Here is an 18481-nt window from a genome sequence, read left to right as displayed (position 1 = left end):
GCCAAACTGCGGGGCAGCGAGAGAGGGGGAGCGCTCTCGAGCACCTTTGACAAATGGAACCTTTCGCTCTTAACTGTGGCTGCTGGATGAGCCTTTACTACGGCACACGGCACGCTCGCTGTACGCCATGAGCAGCCAGCCGGCAACCTAAAGAGTCCGATTATGTGTGTGTGTGTGTGTGTGTGTGTGTGTGTGTGTGTGTGTGTGTGTGTGTGTGTGTGTGTGTGTGTGACTGAATAATACATTTCATAGTCTAACCTTGTCCTCCTACAAGAATAAGATGTATAAGATGTATTTCTCAAGCAAGCTGAGCCCCCTTCGATAAAAACAGCCTTCTGGAGTAGTATGGCAAAAACTCCTTTAGTGCCCATGTGCACATTTATCCTGCTGTTTCTCTCTAAATGTTTGCCTCTATTAGGGTAGGGCAGTATGAGGAAATTCTAATAACATGGTAATTATATATTAGTTTATATATATTTATAGGACGCAAACAAAATATAAGTCTGGTGTCACAAAAAAAAAACAGCTTTAATAACAAAACTACAAAACTATTATTTTGTGTAATAACAAAACTACTACAATTAAAAAATTAATGATATCAATATCAATAATAAGCCACATTCAAACTCATTGTAAAATGCACATCAGTGTCATTGTATGAACACAACAACTTGCGATGTTGCTCAGCAACCGTAAACAACTAAAGTCAACTGAACTTGCTTGGGAACATTTCATGCACGGTAATTTATATATTATTATTATTATTAGGGGTTCAAGCACGAAGTGCTGAAACCCTATTGTAATTGTCCTGATTTTTATTATTATTTTTCTTCTGCCGTAAAACGCATCGTGCAGCCCAAACCGTAAGAGCTGGAACCTTGAAACTTTGCCAGATGGTAGTACAAAAATCGAGGAGAGGTTATCAAATTATGACCCCGATTGGCCCATAGGTGGCGCTATAGCAACCAAAAGCGCGAAACTGCTCAGAACTCCTAGACCGTATGTCGTAGACTCAAGTGTCTTATATCATTGGAAAGCTGGACGCCTGACGAACAAAACGTATATCTCCGATTTCATTTCCGCCATGATAGATTTTCCGCCATTTTGAATTTTGTCAAAAACCTACTTTTGCGAACTAGTCCCTGGTTTTTCGCCCGATCGGAACCAAACCAGTGCAGAAATGTTCTCTAGAAACTGAAGATCAATAATTATCGAAAAAAAGTCGAAATTTCGATTCACGGACGCTAAGGGGCGCCAAAACGTACGTTGTGGGAGGGGCCTATTTTACTAAAATGGCTATAACTCCAGAAGTAAATGAGGTATCTTCACCAAACTCGGTACACATATGTATGAGCTCAATATGAGGTAACAGTAAAAAAATCGCGGCGATTTGCCACATGGTGGCGCTATAATATGAAAAAAACATAAAACAGGCTTTAACCACCTGACCGTTAGTCCGATTGACTTGAAAATTGGTATGCCGTGTCTTGGTCCAAGGTGTCATGTATGTGTATGAGGACATTGGCGTATCTAAAAAAACATGGCCGCCATCGGCCAATGAAGTTTGAGCACCTATTAGACAAGGTTAACGGAGGCCGATCGGAACGAAACTCGGTGGGCATGTTCTACTCATGGCCCTAGAGGTCTGTAAGAGTTTTGAAAGAAATCGGCCACTAGTTGGCGCTAACGAGATTTATGGCTCTGTAATCACGTGGTGTTACACTTATTGTCACAAAATGGATACCATTTGATAGATCTCCTCTTGTTGAACAACTTTGCCTCAAGAACCATTGCTGTCAATCAAACCGTTCATTAAATATTCGTAATTATGTTAAAAACCTACTTTTGCGAACTAGTCCTAGGTTTTTCGCCCGATCGGAACCAAACCAGTCTAGGACAATTCTATGGACTCTCTAGGTCAATAATTATCAAAAAAAAGTTGAACTTTTGCATTTTTCGCATGGCTAACAGGGTCATTTAGAAAATGGGCGTGGTAAAATGCACTCAAAAGCCTATAAATCCTAAACGAAAACTCAGAACTTCACGAAAATTGATGAGCATATGTGTCATAACCTGCTTAAGAAGCATGGAAAATTTTATGGAGAGCGGACCATAGTTGGCGCTATAACTGTTAAAACGCTTTAAAACCATATATTTCCTATGGTAAATTGCCTGTATTTGCTGTAAATGGTGTCTTCTATCTTTTATCATATAATGTTCATATCATAATGTTCAAAACCAGTGCAGCACAATTCTCTGAACTCTCTAGATCAATAATTATCAGAAAAAAAGTTTAACTTCTTCAAAAGGTGATTTTATATGAATATAATGACATATTAAGCCAATAAGTGGTATTTTACTGCCCCCTGCTGTCATTTCATCATACTACTCCCTAATATTGTTATAAAATTCATATTTAGACTTTATAAAATCATTATTTTAACATTTACAATCACATTTTGTCAAAACTCATCTATTGAGTATTACTATTGACAATTGTGTTACACTGAGATATGGAAATGGACGAAAGTAAATGAATGAAATGAAACGAAAGTATAACGGCATTTAAGCCACGCCCCCGAATACAAATTCATTCATAACTCGAAAACGGAAAGTCGTTGCGCGCTCAAATTTTGATGGTGAGGACCTCTCCGGGCTCTTGATCGAAACGTGTCGTCGCGGGCCTCGGGAGCGCGCCCCCCGCGCATCGCGAATCCGCGGGACCCCCGATTTTGAACGGCCATTACTCCCGACCCAGACCACCCCGAACATTGTGTGAGAGCTCGTTGGAAAGGGCGCGTCCTTGGCTAGCTTCGATTCAAATGTGGTGTTATTTGCCCTGGGCATTCCAGAGATAATAGCCCGAACAGATATGCCTTATAACAGTCATAACTCCCAGCCCCAATCGCCCAAAAACACCTTGATGGTCTCATTCAACAGGGCTCCTCAAGCACTATCTATGCTCTGAGTTTCAGAATTTTTCGCCTTTTGGTTCCTGAGATATAAGTAAAAAAACAAATTCCCATTCATTCATTCAAACACTTCAACTGTAAAATGTAAGCTATAATACCACTGTTGTCCACTAGAGGGAGCAGCAGGATTACGCATGATCTTTTAATTCGCTTCAGTATTGGGAAATAAACAAATGCTTTAAGAAGCAATCTTTTTTATTATGATGTTTTTTTTTTTATTATGATATTTGTATATATTTTATTTTTTTATTATGATTATGAACGGTTTGATTGACATTAGTGATTCTTGAGGCAAAGTTGTTCAAGATGAGGAGATGAAGATATTTTCACAATATCACATCCTAAAAACATTGAAAACATATTTGTCTTGTGTGTGTGTGTGTGTGTGTGTGTGTGTGTGTGTGTGTGTGTGTGTGTGTGTGTGTGGATGTGTTTGTGTCTGTGTGTGTGTCTGTGTGTGTAAGCATGCTTAATGGAAAGAACATGGAGAAACTGCTTTGTTTTACTGGTGGATAAAAAAGTCTTTCAAATGAAAGTGAGTCAATTAGTGGTCTTCTACTATGGAAGCAGGACATTCTACTTAATAAAATATTTTCATCTGTGCTTTTGCATTAGTTTTTGGACTATATAAAATTACTTGCATGAAAATCACCTATTACAACACAGTCATGTTTTGTCAAAGTTTATCACTTCATTTTTACTGAGTTCTCAGTTTGAACAATTCTGCCTCTCAGTAATTAATTTGAAATCTGAAAATGGTGTTATACAGAGGAGATTTGCAATTATCATTTTGTTACCTATCTTTTATTTTAAATATCTACATCTACAACAAAATGTGTGTGCATGTGTGTGTTCAAGCATGGTTAGTGTATTAAGTATTATTGTTTAAGTATTATTGTTTTCATTTACATTTTAACCACCAGAAGAAGAACACTCATTGGTTCATTCTGCTCACTAAAATATTATTTTTCATTTTTTTTTGAAATTTTTCAATATTTTCCATTTGAAATATTGTTTAAACTTAATAAAATCATTAAAATAACATTTCAAATAATATTTTGTCTGTTTATAAATCCCACAGACTCACATTGGCTGCAATACTAATGTTTTTGTAAAACACAGACCTGATAGTCTAATCTGTGTGTATTGTGCATATATTATTGATATTATTACTATTGCAAATCATGTTATTGTAACTCATATCTTAATAGAATATTATTTGTAATTTTAATTCTTTATTTCTTAATTGTTTTTTTATGATTACTACAGATATTATCACCAAAGATATCAACTAAACCTTCACTTTTAGTATTGACACGCTGCACACACAGCACAATCACACACTCACTAATGCATTCAAATAAATGTAATCTTATTGTGCTACTTTATTTGTACATGATTAGAATGAACAGAAATCTAAGAATATTTTTCTTCTTTTGTTAAAGCCATTTCAGACTCCAAGTAAGCATTATATTACTAATCATCTATTTTAAAGGTGCCATACAATTGAAAACTGTATTTATCTTGGCATAGTTGAATGATAAGAGTTCTGGACATGGAACTGACATACCGTGAGCCTCAAACACCATTGTTTCCTCCTTCATGTGTAAATCTCTTGTTTGCAAAAGACCGCTGAAAAATGAGTGAATCCCACCATAACACCGACTGTGACGTTGGAGTCAGGATCATTAATATTTATACCCCCCAAATTTGCATTTTCCAGTCCATGTTCTAGGCCAGGCAGTGTTAATGTGGACCTGCACAGCCGAATCATCAGAAGATCTGCAGGTATTGTGAAGAAGCAAGCAAGGACAATAGTGAAAATGGCAGATCATGGATATAAATGTTATGTCTGAGGCTGTGCTGCGGATTTGAGAACTTTTCATTCCCTTCCCACAAAAGAGAACTGTCAACAGGCATGGTTGATGTTTACAACAGGATACCTCACCATTTTAATTCAAAGCTGTTAGTTTACTCTTAACGGAGGCCGATCAGAACGAAACTCGGTGGGCATGTTCGATTCGTGGCCCTAGAGGTCTGTAAGAATTTTGAAAAATCAGCCACTAGTTGACGCTAACAGGTTTTACGGCTATGTAATCACGTGATGCATATCATTTGATAGATCTCCTCATACTGAACAACTTTGCCTCAAGAACTACTACTGTCAATCAATTTGTTCATTAAATACTTGCGATTATGTTAAAAACCTACTTTTGCAAACTAGTCCTAGGTTTTCGCCCGATCGGAAATATACCAGTGCAGTACAATTCTCTGGAAGCTCTAGATTATTAATTATATAAAAAACTTTAACTTTACCCATTGGGTAGCCATAACAGGATCATTTAGAAAATGGGTATGGCAAAAAACACTCAAAAGCCTGTAAATCCTAAACAAAAACTCAGACAACTCACTAAACTGCCTTATGTGCTTAAAGACCCTAAATGCTTGAACCCCGCTAAATGCTGCTTGCAGCTTTAATTATTATTATTATTATTATTATTTTCACTCTCATGTGTAAAAATAGCCACAGTATAACAAAATCTCTCCTGGTTGACACTTCATCCGTCCCACAACATACCATCATACCGCTAATCCTATCCTCTGTTTCTCCTCCTCCCTTGTCCCTTGAGTGTTGGTGTGTCATATTTGTAATTAACAGTGTGACACATTATCGTTATAAACAACCGAGCACTCCAAAGACCCTGTTCTCTACCTCCTTTCTGCTCCCCTCCACTGCAAAATCTCCTTGAGGGAACTAGTCTGTAAAACTTTCACCTCCATCCCCTCCCCTTCTTTTTGCTTAGAAGGAACTGGTCTTTGTTCAGCGGGAGAGGGACCCCTCCAATAGACCCTGCCTCCCCTTCAAAGTTCCCCATGGAGTATTGTTAAAACAAAGCCCCCCCCCGCCCCCTACACACATCCCCCCCTCTCTCTCTCTCTCCTTCTCCCTCTCACTCCATCTATACCCTGGCCCTTAAAACCAGCACACTTTGCATGAGAAAAAGCGATTAGTCTTCAGATGCTGTGATGACAATGGGGGAGTCTTTCAGGCCTGCCTGAAATTTGCTCATATAGTTAAGTCTCCTCTTTTGTTTTTGTAAATAGGGACATTATTTATTTCAGGGAATGGGGAAGCAAAGGCATTGACATTTACTTTTAAAGTACTCAAAGGGGACAGAGATGAGTGCAAAACATAGGGAATAAGAGGCAAACATGAGAGGAGCTATACTTATACTATAGAGGGAGAACACATGCCCTGGCACAGACTGTTTTTATCTTTCTACATATGAATCTGATATTAAGCTATACTACCCTGGCCTTGTAATGCTTAGGGTTGAAGGTTAAGTCATTAAAGTTGTCATTTTTTTCTTATTTAAAACGATGTATTATTTAATCATTTTTATTTATGGAATGCTTTAATATATAATTTTTTTAATTGATATGTTTAAATGTTTTTTTTTTTTTTTTTTTAAGTCTTTGTGAAAGAATGGAATGCTCTAAAAATCTTAACCATGTTCTTTTTTTAAGTATTTACATAGTTTACATTTTACAGTTAACATTTGCTTAATTGTATTTTAATTTATTTATTTATTCATTCATTCATATCTGAAATGGCTAAAAATCTCAGAGCAGGAGATAAGACATTGATCACATGGAAGGACCATGTTATCTGTCCCCTATGTGTGTGTGTTTGGGTGTTTTCACTTTTGTTCAAATACTTCACATCAAAGCCAAGACCATTCACACACAACCACTCGGTCACAACTCCTTAACACACCCTGCCACCAAATGGGGAAGTACTTAGTTCTCTTGTTGCTGCACTTCACACACAGGTTTACATATGGTTTAACAGATGGCAGATTAAAGAGGCAAACCAAGAAGTTATTGCCAACACACAATGTGTTTTGTTTGCAGCTACCTACTTGAGGAAAGAAACATTAGCTTTATCCATGACACACACACACATCTATGCGAGTAGCACCCTGCCTGAAAAGACCAGCATGAATTTCTCTGGAAGCTGAGACTGGTTTATGCTGGTTAACAGGCCTAATGGTTAAACTAACATGCATGGCAAGCTGAAGATCTGCTTAAGAATAACATTTCTCGAGAACTTCTCTTTTCTGGTGAATTCGCTTGTTTTTTCTGCCATTGCTAACGCTTCTCTAAAAGGGTAAATGACCAGGCTAATTCACAGGTCAATTTTGAGTTTCCAGAAGCCAGCCTTTGCCAGTGAAAACAGTCTGTCACTCTCATACTTTGGTATGAACCTGCTCATTTCATGTGACAGCCTACAAAGCTGTATGTGAATGAGAGAAAAAACTGAGAATGAAAAATAGAATATGAAAGTGCAAGAAACAGAGGCTCCAAAAGCTCCGAGCTAGCAGAAAACGGGTTTGAGCAGACTAAATGGCTTTAAATTAAGGTCACTTGGACACTTTCTGATTTGTAAACATTAGTAAATATATAATATAAGTAATTAGTAAATAACATTAGTAAACATTAATGTAATATGTTCATAGTTAATGTGATGAATTACACACAGCTAGAACACCTCTATGAACTAGAGGACAAATTACTTCATGCTGGGACCAATTGATTAATAATAATAATAATAAAAAAAGTTAGTTTGGAGAAAAGGTCTTGGTATGATATTTTGTATCTTATACAAAATGATATTCATAAATTTTGTACATTCAAGTGTGGCTTAAGTGTCCAAACATGTCCATATATTTTCAGAGGCACCATATATATATATATATATATATATATATATATATATATATATATATATATATATATATATATATATATATATATATATATATATATATATATATATATATATATATATATATATATATATATATATATATATAAAGAGAGTGTGAAATAGTAAAATATAAAATGGTAATAGAGATAAAGCAAAAAGAAAAAGAGAAAGGGCAACAGAAAGAAGAGAAGGAAGGGGTCGCCCTGACATAGAGGCAGATCTGAGGCATGCCCTGAAGGGATGACTGGGCCTGGGGATTAGAAGGGGGTGAAGAGAAAAGGAAAGAGAGAGAGCTTGAGAGCAAGCCCCCTACAAAGCTAGAGACCCCCTCCACTGAGACACAAATATAGACGAACACTTTTGACGTGTCTCTACTTTTCCACAACAGCTCAACTTCTGATCCGACACGGCCCACAGCTCGAGAGCATCGCCTCTTTTTCTCAATTACTCGCTTTCACTTGTTTCCCTTTTCTCTTTCTTGCTCTTTGTGTCCATTTTATTTGATGCTGAACGTATCAAAGTTGAGAATCATCAAAGTGAGAGGTTTCAGTTGAAAGTAGCTTGTGCGCCACAGTAGCGCACAACAAAGGTTTACGGGCAATTTTAGATCAGATGCTGCTTGTTAGGGTCAAAAATGCTAAATATGGCCAAATACCTCGGATACTTTGAGGCGGAAAAATGCATTTTACTCGAAGATATACAAATTTGACAACAGATCAGGGAGTTAGATTCTTGATTATGAGCAAAAAGCCTAGTTGTCACCTCATGCCGCTACAGATCTATCATAACAAATCACTCTACTTAAAAGCAATCAGCCCGACCTGGATTCCGAGATTTCAGACTTGTAAAAAAAACTCTTAACTGCTGCAACACAAACCATAGCATGAAAAAAAAAAGCTCCAGAGAGCACTTCAAGGATAGCAATCTGCTATCGGCCTCGCAGAGACACACAAATTTCCCATTCATTTGTTCCTTATTGGTTTGGACAATAAGCACAGTACTATTCAAACCAACATTAGCATCTCAATGCCCCCCTGTTAGTCATCTCATTCCCACATGCACCTAATGACAGGTAGAGTTGCTTTAGGATGCTAAAGCACCCTGAGGGTGAAGGATACAGGCATCCCTCTCCAACGTCGGGCCTAATCTGAGGGTTTTATGCACATGCAGTAAGTGGAAGGAGGGGGTGGGATGACATTGAGGATAATCGTATGTCATCTCCACTTGTTAATATTAGCTGGTGACACAGTGCCCTCAGTACAGCGGGCAAGAAAAGGCGAGAGTGACCTGCTAACCTTCTGTTCTGAAATGCAGCCTTGCATATTATGAAGTGTGATAAACTCCAGTTTGATGAGTGACTCTGATCAGAACTATTTTTTAATGTGGTCTACTCTGCTCACGAGTGAGGGAGAATAAATCATGATTAGGCAAGTGTTTTTTTTGCAAAATAACACCTGTTTGATCAAAGAATTGCACGCAAATATTTATTGAATTATTTTTGATAATAGTATAAACACTCTACAGATTTTATGAAGTCTGTAATGCATACTGAGCAAATGCAACAATAAACATTTAAATTTAGGATATTTACAAAGCTCCAGTGAAATTCATCTATTTTAAACCAAACAATTCTATTTTTTTTTAATTAAGCTTTTTTACTAATTCCTGTTTGAATTATATAATATCTAGTTTATCGTTTACATTTTAAACAATTTATTTTTCTTTTTAAAGCAACAAGGTACAAATTTGTTCCCAAAACATAGAAGCGTGAGATAAACACTGACTTGAAAACTCATGCTGTGGATTATCTTTCTAATCGCACTGAGGTCTGAGTCTTTTTAGAGAACAATGACTTATTATCATCACAGAGCTTGAATTGAAGAACTCGAATGAATGCTTATTTCATTACAACATTGAGTAAAGGCTGAAAAAAAAATGCATAACTATCTGTTATGGCCTGGTAAATTTGACATGAAAGACAGATTACAGATTGTTTGACATATTTTTCTATCCTGTTTGACATGTCATGCAAATTCATAGATCACCGGACAGCCTAATAACTGACATATTAAAAAGAGTATAATATAACAAATTATTGATTGCATTTAACATATGAGAAAATTTTACACACCTTTTAGCATTTTATGTGTTCAATACAGCATTGGGTCAACTATATATACAGATTTCAATAGAGACAATTCACTAAGAAACAACTCTCGTACATAAAAGGCAAATGCAATAAAGTAAAAAAAATATAATGAAAAAAAAGAGAAGAAAAGCAAACCTCAAACACGCAATTTAGGCAGACCTCATTTACGTTTGATGGCCAAAAAAATCGTCAAGCAGGCTTCACTTTACACTTTAAATGCATGTTATTGTAATAAATTATAATAGCTCCACAAAACAATATCATGTAAATACATTAGCTACTGTTAATCAGTACAAGCTTGCAAAAAAACCGTAACATTAACGGTCAAAGTGTGACGAAACGTTTAACTGAACAGTGAATTTTGAATTTAAATGTGAGATTCTATGTCCTCAGTTAATCGCGTGCAGGTGTCAGGAGGGGTTTGGCGGGACACGGATGTTCTGAAGCTTCGTCGACGAACTACAAACAAGTCTTTCGTGGTGTGTGAAGTTTGAAAAAGTTGAAAGCAAATATCTAGGCTGTGACACAAAAACTTTACACAACATCCAAACAGTAAATAATGATAATTTCCATTAATAACATCTTGGCTATTAATTAGCATTAGTCTTTTAAAATAAAACATAGGCAATTATTTAACTTAGGCTACTAACCTAGCATTTTATCCCTGTGGAGAGTCGAAAACGTATTAGTTACTACGTAATAATTGTCACACTTCTAAAAAAAAAAAAAAATCATCATTCACATGAAATTTGAATAGTTTATATATATTTAATTATCGCAATAATTTATGTGATGTATAGCCTACTCGATTTTAACAGTCTCCAGAGATGTTTTCTTAAGCATTGATTAAATTGAAAGTGAATATAAAAGAGCAATGAACATGCAGTAGGCTATATCACTGCAGGCTGAAACTTTGATTTTATTTGCGAAATTAATGCAGCAAATAAACGTAAGTTTTCAATTTTAACGTGTTCAATTTTAAAACACATTCCACATAAATAGAATAGCCTATAGGTATTTTACATATAAGGCCTACCATCGCACATAATTATTGTAGCCTAAAATGTTTGATCGCCCTATTACATCAAAGAGCAACATTTATTTTTTCTAACACAATTCAATTTTTTGAAACGATATGAAAATACGAGAAACATTCTTACGTTCTGCTTTCTGATCTTCAGGGAAACGAACGCTTATGCGGGACCCCGAACTTTTCTTCAGAACTATTTCCAATAAAAAATCACTTAAGCATTTGAAAATAGGCTATTTAAACTGTTGCAAGGACACATTGCCCTGAAACCAGTTGCACTGTGATGGTTGCAGATAGGCCTACTTATCAATGTGACAAGCAAATCAAATGGACATTTTCAACAACAACAAAATTAACAGACCAATAGGGGCCGCAAGTTTGACAATAAGTTGCAAAGTTTGTCAAACGGCACTGCCGAACTTTCTATAGAGCAGAAAACTCGAATAAACAGCCACCGACCGCTGCCAATAGTGTTTTTGCCCTATATTGCATGTAATCATTTGCACCAGACTGGAAGGAGTATCGCATTTCACATTTTACATGACTCTTCCCCCCTCTTCTTCGGTTCGCAAAACTTCATGAAACCAAAGAGGTTGAGAAAACTGTACATTAGCCTACTTCCACTTACTAGTTCAGCTGTTGTGAAACTTTTCTGTCCTCTCCTCGTAAAGACTTTCTTCTCGCTCGCTTTGCAGATGCTTGTTGCAGACAGACTCTTGGCTTCTTCACTTTAAACTCCAAAAACTGCTCTGCGGACTTTTTTCCTTTTTCCCTCGTCTTCTCTCTCTGTCCTATGTGCGCTTTGCAGGAGCAGCCCAGTACTGAACTAGCGCCCTGTCTTTTTGCGCATACCTTAAGTCTAAACACAAAAGTACAGTGACTCGTGAAACTTCTATACGTTTATCGCAGTAAAGAGCGTATCACAGAGTTTCTCGGGGAAAGAAGATTTGATTTGTAGAGCCTCAGCTGCCCTTTCCCTGTGCCTGACTCCTCCCTTTCGGAGAGCAGACACACTACCTCTCCTCTTTTTCCTTCTGCCCCCTTTTCCCTCCCTCTCTCCTAGTATTATACCAGCGCTCCTTCCTGAGACGGTGCAGTCATGTTTGAAGAGGGAAAACGAAATGGTCACTTCACAAGTCGGCTATGTGTGCGTGATTATGTTAATTACAACTTGCAACTTGTAAGTGTAATTTTTTATTTCTATATACAATGTGTAACTGACACTGTAATGAAAAGTGATAACGAGAAAACATTCAAAAGGACACTTTAGACAGCTTTGGACGCAGTAACTTCTTACAAAGAGGATTTGTTGATTCTGAAGATTTGTAAACTAAATGCTGTATGGGAGAAAATGACACAATAAACTAAAACATAAAACATTCAAAGCTTGTTTAAAATGGTTCTTTCACATATTTTATTTTAAGAAAACCCTCCATAAGAACAGCCTAGCCTAAGCAGCTTTGGGTGTAAGTCTTAAAAATAGGTTTTGGGGTTTATTCTTAATAATGCATTGAAAAATATATTAAATAATGAACTTACATTCTTCACCATCAAGAACTTTGAGAGAAACAAACAAAACAATAAAAAACTAAATCAATATATCTACACAAATGGTTCTAGACTGCCAAGCACAAATTCATTAGTATTCATTGTAATTTCTTAGTTAAGAACTAAAAGATGATTTAAAAAACACACACACAAATTAGCAAAATATTAATTTCACTGACTAAATGTTTCTATATGTAATATTTAAGGTTGTATGCTTGAACTATATAAGCAACATGGATGTAATTTTAAAATTTAAATAATATAATTTTCCAAAGCTTCATAATCATTGACCTCATCAAGAAAAATCCTCATTTGTTGTCTGAAAATAAGAATCTGTAATGTCTTTCTAAGTTAAAGTAATTAATTCTCATTGCATTATTTCAATAGATCAGCCAGATATACTCTGGAGGGGAAAAATTACAAGATTATACTGTAGAAACTGTCTATGGGAAATAAGACTCAAAGTGAGACCATGATGTTCACAAACATCGAATGGAAAACTGTGCCTCCAGTAGGGTTATTCCTAATCAATATACATAATCAATATACAGGAAAATTAGGCTGTTAAAAAAGACCTTCTGGGCTAACCATCAATCAATGGGGCAGCAACTGATTTTTTTTTCACAGTTGAAAATCACACTCTAATCTCTTAAACTCAATCTGACTGCGTGTGTGGCCGACAAGTCAAGTCCAATAGAGTTCATTTTATGCTGTACAAGCTATACTGATGTGTCTGTTAGAGAGAAAATCTTGATGGTTGTGCAGCAATGAAAATGTATTTACTCTTAAGGCAACATAGTTCAAGTAAAATAAAATGTGCTTGCTATGATAGAAGCATGATATCATGCTCAAATTTAATGTATCTGTGGCCTGGGTTTTTTAAGATTTTCACTTGCATCCAAAGAAAACCAATATAGCACAACCAGTTAAGCAATGTGGAACAACCACTTAACCAATGTACCCTGCTTCAGATTTATAGTTACCACAAAAAAGAGGGGGGGGGGGGGGGGGTTGAAGAAGAAAAAAAAAAACAGCAAAGCAAAACCATCTGACTAAGATTATCCATTACACATAACATCTAACATTTATATATGTAAGCTACAAAAGCCACATTAATGTGTGTTCATTAATGTATTTGGGTAAAAAGTATTTAGTTAATTCATAATTTAATACAATTGGTATATTTTGAGTAATGTTTTCTGTCTCAAAGTGCTTTTTATTAAACTAAATACCATTTCATATATTTAAAAGCAGATGGTGAATGAGTCTAGAAGGTCCGGACATGCATAACACAATACATCTTTCTCCCTGTTATCGCTATCATCTGTTCTGCTGAAGTGAATGGAGCGACTGATATAGAGATGTAGGCAATCAGTCAGTGTTCTTTGTGAATATCTTTGAGAGAGATGGATGAGAGAGAGAGGGTTCACGGAGGAGAGGAGGAACTAAAGGAGGGGTAAGGCAGAGTGGGGATTGGGGGTGGTTATCTGTTCCCGAAAGTATTCTATCAAAGAGGAGTCGGATCCCGGGAATTGAGATTTTGCCTGGAGGCAAGTAACCGTTGGTCTCCCAAGAACATATTCCAAAGTTGGCCTCGAAGAGCCAAAGCACACATCAAAAGCAGCAGTGGTGCCAAAGCGGTTCTGGAGGAGAAAGAAAGGGGTACAGGTCCCTCCTTGGCCCCCTTTGAGCCCCTGATCTCACCCCAATTAAACAAGAATTCCTGACTTTTCTAGATCTGACTCACATTGACATGGTGCACACCCTGAGACTAATGTACATTCAATAGTCCTTTTACCTTGTAAATATAAGTACAATGTAAAAACACGTATTTACACAATAAGTGCATTGTGTCCAATGATTCATTTAAATGTTAGTATATAGTAGTTAAAAACACTTCCTTATAAAGTGGGATCCAGTGAAGTGGGTCCTCTCATGCTTTCTAAATACATACAAAGATCTCCCAGAAAGTCACTGATTCAAGCTGAAAAAAATCTGCAAAATAACATAATATTTGCCACACAAGTTAACATAAGTGACTTAGAAAAAGTGGCTTAGCATACATGCTATAAAAATATTATAGAAATCTTTTACATAATCCTTTCTATGCTGCTTTGAAACAAACTGGATTGTAAAAAGCGTGTGCTGTCCTCAGTATATGTTTTGTATATAACTTGACAGCCAGGTAAACTCTTCGATAACATCAAGATTCTGAAGACAGTTGGCTCCTTGTCCATACAGTAGGTTTATTGATGTCGCAAGGAAAGGTTAAGTCAAGTCAAGTCACCTTTATTTATATAGCGCTTTTACAATACAGATTGCATCAAAGCAGCTTCACTGTGAAAACATGAAAATAATACAACAAAGTTTGTTTCTAGAAGAAAATTGCGTCATCGTCCACCCTAAGTAAGGCAGATCAATAATATTGTTGAATATTAAATGTCGCCAACTAAGCAAGCCAAAAGTCAAGGCAACAGTGGCAAGGAACCAAAACTCCATCAGGTGACAGAATGGAGAAAAAAAACCTTGGGAGAACCCAAGCTCAGTCGGGGGCCAGTTCTCCTCTGGCCAACGAGCGAATGTGACACTCACAAAAATAGGTTTTGTTGAAATTATTATCCTTTTGTTTTCTTTTATTTTATTACAAATTAAATACTGTTGAGAGAATGCACAGAAGCGCGCTATGACATGCTGTTTCACAGAACAGACACAAAGTGGCAGTACCTTTCAGCCGCGTCTCTCTGGGACCCTTAGCGAGGCGCACAGGAAGAGAAGCTCATATTCCGGTTGAATGGAAAGAGAGCAACAGTTGTCCCGCGTCTCTTATAACTTTGTTATATTTTCAACATTTCCAGGTTTGTTGTACATCTTTTATATGACTTGCAAAGGGTTATAAGCTAATATGAATCCCCAGTGATGTGTTTAATAAGCTAAGTGTGTTAAATAGTCAAGTTCAATGATAACGTTGTGAAGTTGAGAGGAAATGGCGGCCGACGCTCGCACTAATGTTTTCTTTTATCTATTTCTGAGTTTATTACTGTGTATGTGTAAAGTAACTGTGTGTGGAAGACTATGCATTATAGGTAATAAATGACGTTTACAGATAAGTAAATAGCAGTTTACAGATGTAGCTTTGGGTGAAACGCACGTGGTAGTATTAAACGCACGTGGTAATATTAGACTATCATTTTATTTCGGTTCATAGGAATTAAGTGTAAAAGTTATGAGACAAATATGTTTAATATTGAAGTTTGTACTCATGTAATGTAAATACAATTTGACTAAACTGCAAATGGGATTTATTCTGTTATATTAAGTGAACACTTACAAAAGGTATTATGAATACAGAAGTACTCGGTTAATGATAGATACCAGAGAATATGGTTAGAGAAAAAATGGGTTTACGGTAAGATAAAACTGTGACAAGTGTATGTTGTGGAAATATGTGAAGATACATTTATGGGGAAATGTACTTTTGAAGAGAATGTGACTTCATGTTATCCAATTGTGGATATTACCTGTGTTTCAATACAGAGCAACAAAAGATAACAGTAATAATTCTTGAATGCAGATATAAAGTTGAAATGAAGTTGTTAATAAAAGATATTCCGGTTGAATGGAAAGAGAGCAACAGTTGTCCCGCGTCTCTTATAACTTTGTTATATTTGCAACATTTCCAGAGCACTTCGACCAGAAGTATCAAAATACATCTGCTAGCGGACCCCTGGCCGGGACCCGTTACAGATTCTTGGGGGCTCGTCCGGGATCTTTCGGCGCCACCTAGCAGAGCAGGAGCCGAATGATGACAACGCTGACCAATGATTAACCCTGTCCAGCCATGGAACTGCGAACGAGTGGAGGTCTACGATCCGGAGCTGACTGCATCATCGCTGAATTGTGTTGCCAGCCGTGAGGGAGACGAGGAGCCATCATGTCGAGTGGTGTGAGGAAGAGCCTAGTGTGGGACATTAGGAAAAGCTTACTCACCCTGTCAGCTGGAGAGCTTCTTCAGGTCGCCAGAGCGGTGGAGCCAGTGTCGAGCGAGGACCAGTCAGAGCTTGTGGAGGGAGACGAGGAAGGATGTTACGATTACATCAACTCGTTCATGTACAGTAAGCAGTTACTTGACACGGAGGACGATGGAATGGTTCAGTTGTTGATATTGAAAGACGCTATTGACGATTTGGTGAAATGTCGTGATGATGATGTGTCGATGTCAAATGTAAAAGGTGATTCTGAGTTACATACTGAGCAGGGTTGGGGTAAGCTTGATGACCGTGTTGATTTCATTGAAGGTTCAGTCATTACCCAAACAGCCCCTGAAAACACCACAGACACTCACAAACAGAGCCACCACACATTCAATGTAGCTAGGGCTGCGTCACCTAGTGATATTGCTGAACTAGATTCAGGCCCAATAGCACCAGCAATGTTAAATACACCTGACACAGCTAACACTGAGTTACTTAAAGTGGTTAGCAAGAAACTCATGCAGTGCTTACCAACAAATGCTGTATCGCCACAGGCACACTTAACCCAATCCTCAGGCCCTCTTCAACAGCCAGACAGAAAACCACAGAGTGAACTTGTCTCTCAGTCGGCGCGTGAGGGGATGGTGTCCTTAAGGGAACTCAGCTACCTGCCTCGGAGAGAGTTCAAAGTGCAAGGCGGACAGATCGGTGACCAATCTTCAGACATCAGCTACAATAATGTATGTAGACAAATTGATGATTGAATCAAAGAAGGATTCCCCGATTCAGAGATTGTTCGTGGTGTGCTAAGAATCATGAAACCAGGCATATTCAAAGAAATGACATGACAGTGACTGAACTCAAGGGGTTTCTTCAAACTCACCTAAGAGAAAAAAACAGCACAGAGTTATTTCAAGAGTTGATGTGCACGAAACAAGATGAGAACGAGACACCACAACAGTTCCTTTATCGTGTGATCGGTCTAAAACAACGTGTTCTATTGACATCAAGATTAGCTGATACTGACATCAAGTACACTACAGCTACAGTGCAAGATGTTTTCCTACATACAGTGTACCAAGGCTTTGGGCACAAGCACACCGACATACGCAGAGAACTCAAACCGTTGTTGGCAAACAGAGAGATCACTGACGATATGATTCTGCGTCATGTGATGAAAATCACTAGTGAGGAAAGTGAGAGAATGAAAAGACTGGGTCCTTCACGCCGACAAACCGTAACCAATGTACACAGTACACAGCTTGGGTCGGAGGTGGTGAAGACAACTAGCACAAAGTCAGAGAGTGCTGCGTCCAAGCCAAATCAAACAAAGCCAGATCCTCTGAAAGATCTCACGACCAAAGTAGAGGAACTCACTAAGCTGGTTGAAGCCATGCAAAAACAAAACCAACAACAATCGACTCATCATGGGCGTCAGTATAATCAGAATAGGGCACAAACAAAATGGGGGAAACCTTATGGTTGTCCAAGCTGCGTGGAACAAGACAAACAAGACTGTAAACACTGTTTCACATGTGGGGAAGAAGGACACCGGGCAGCGGGCTGTTTAAAACGACCAAGGAAGCAGGGAAACTTCAATCGGGCACTGGAGAGGGACATCTAGTGGCCGAGTCGGGAAGCAAGTCCCAACCAGAAAGTGAGGTCGGTAATGACAAGTTGCACCGTTCTTCACCCTCAACCCTAGTAACGACAAGTCCATTAAGTCAGTGTAGCCAAGTATATCAGGTCCCTCCCCAGTCACCACGTGTAGCTAAAGCTAGAGCAGTTGCTGGTCTGATTGGCAAAAAGGCCCTAGTTCAGAGCTATCTAAATGGTTTAGCAGTCACTTCTTTGCTCGACTCTGGGTCACAAGTCAGTATAGTCAGTCGTGCCTGGAAAGAAGAGTACCTACCTGACCTCAGTATCCACTCAGTCTCTGAGATCTTGGGAGAGGAGGAGCTGAAAGTTATTGCGGCAAATGGCAGTATCATTCCATATGATGGGTGGGTAGCTATTACAATAAACTTGCCAGGGAACTTG

The 18481-nt window shown here is 37.8% G+C and overlaps 1 protein-coding gene across 1 annotated transcript in view; it reads right to left on the bottom strand.

The window, feature by feature from the left end:
* The window catches only part of gli3 (GLI family zinc finger 3), a 250478-nt gene extending 238571 nt beyond the window's left edge, over positions 1-11907 (bottom strand). The window contains exon 1 of the mRNA XM_081352419.1: positions 11551-11907. The gene's annotated coding sequence lies outside the window, so the exon portion shown is untranslated. The remainder of the gene's footprint in view (positions 1-11550) is intronic.
* Between the last annotated feature and the right edge of the window lie 6574 nt (positions 11908-18481).

Source organism: Scardinius erythrophthalmus (genome assembly GCF_964197995.2).
Source record: "Scardinius erythrophthalmus genome assembly, chromosome: 22".
Lineage (NCBI taxonomy): Eukaryota > Metazoa > Chordata > Actinopteri > Cypriniformes > Leuciscidae > Scardinius > Scardinius erythrophthalmus.
Note: the sequence above shows the minus strand (reverse complement) of the source record. Positions and strands in the feature narration are given on the sequence as shown.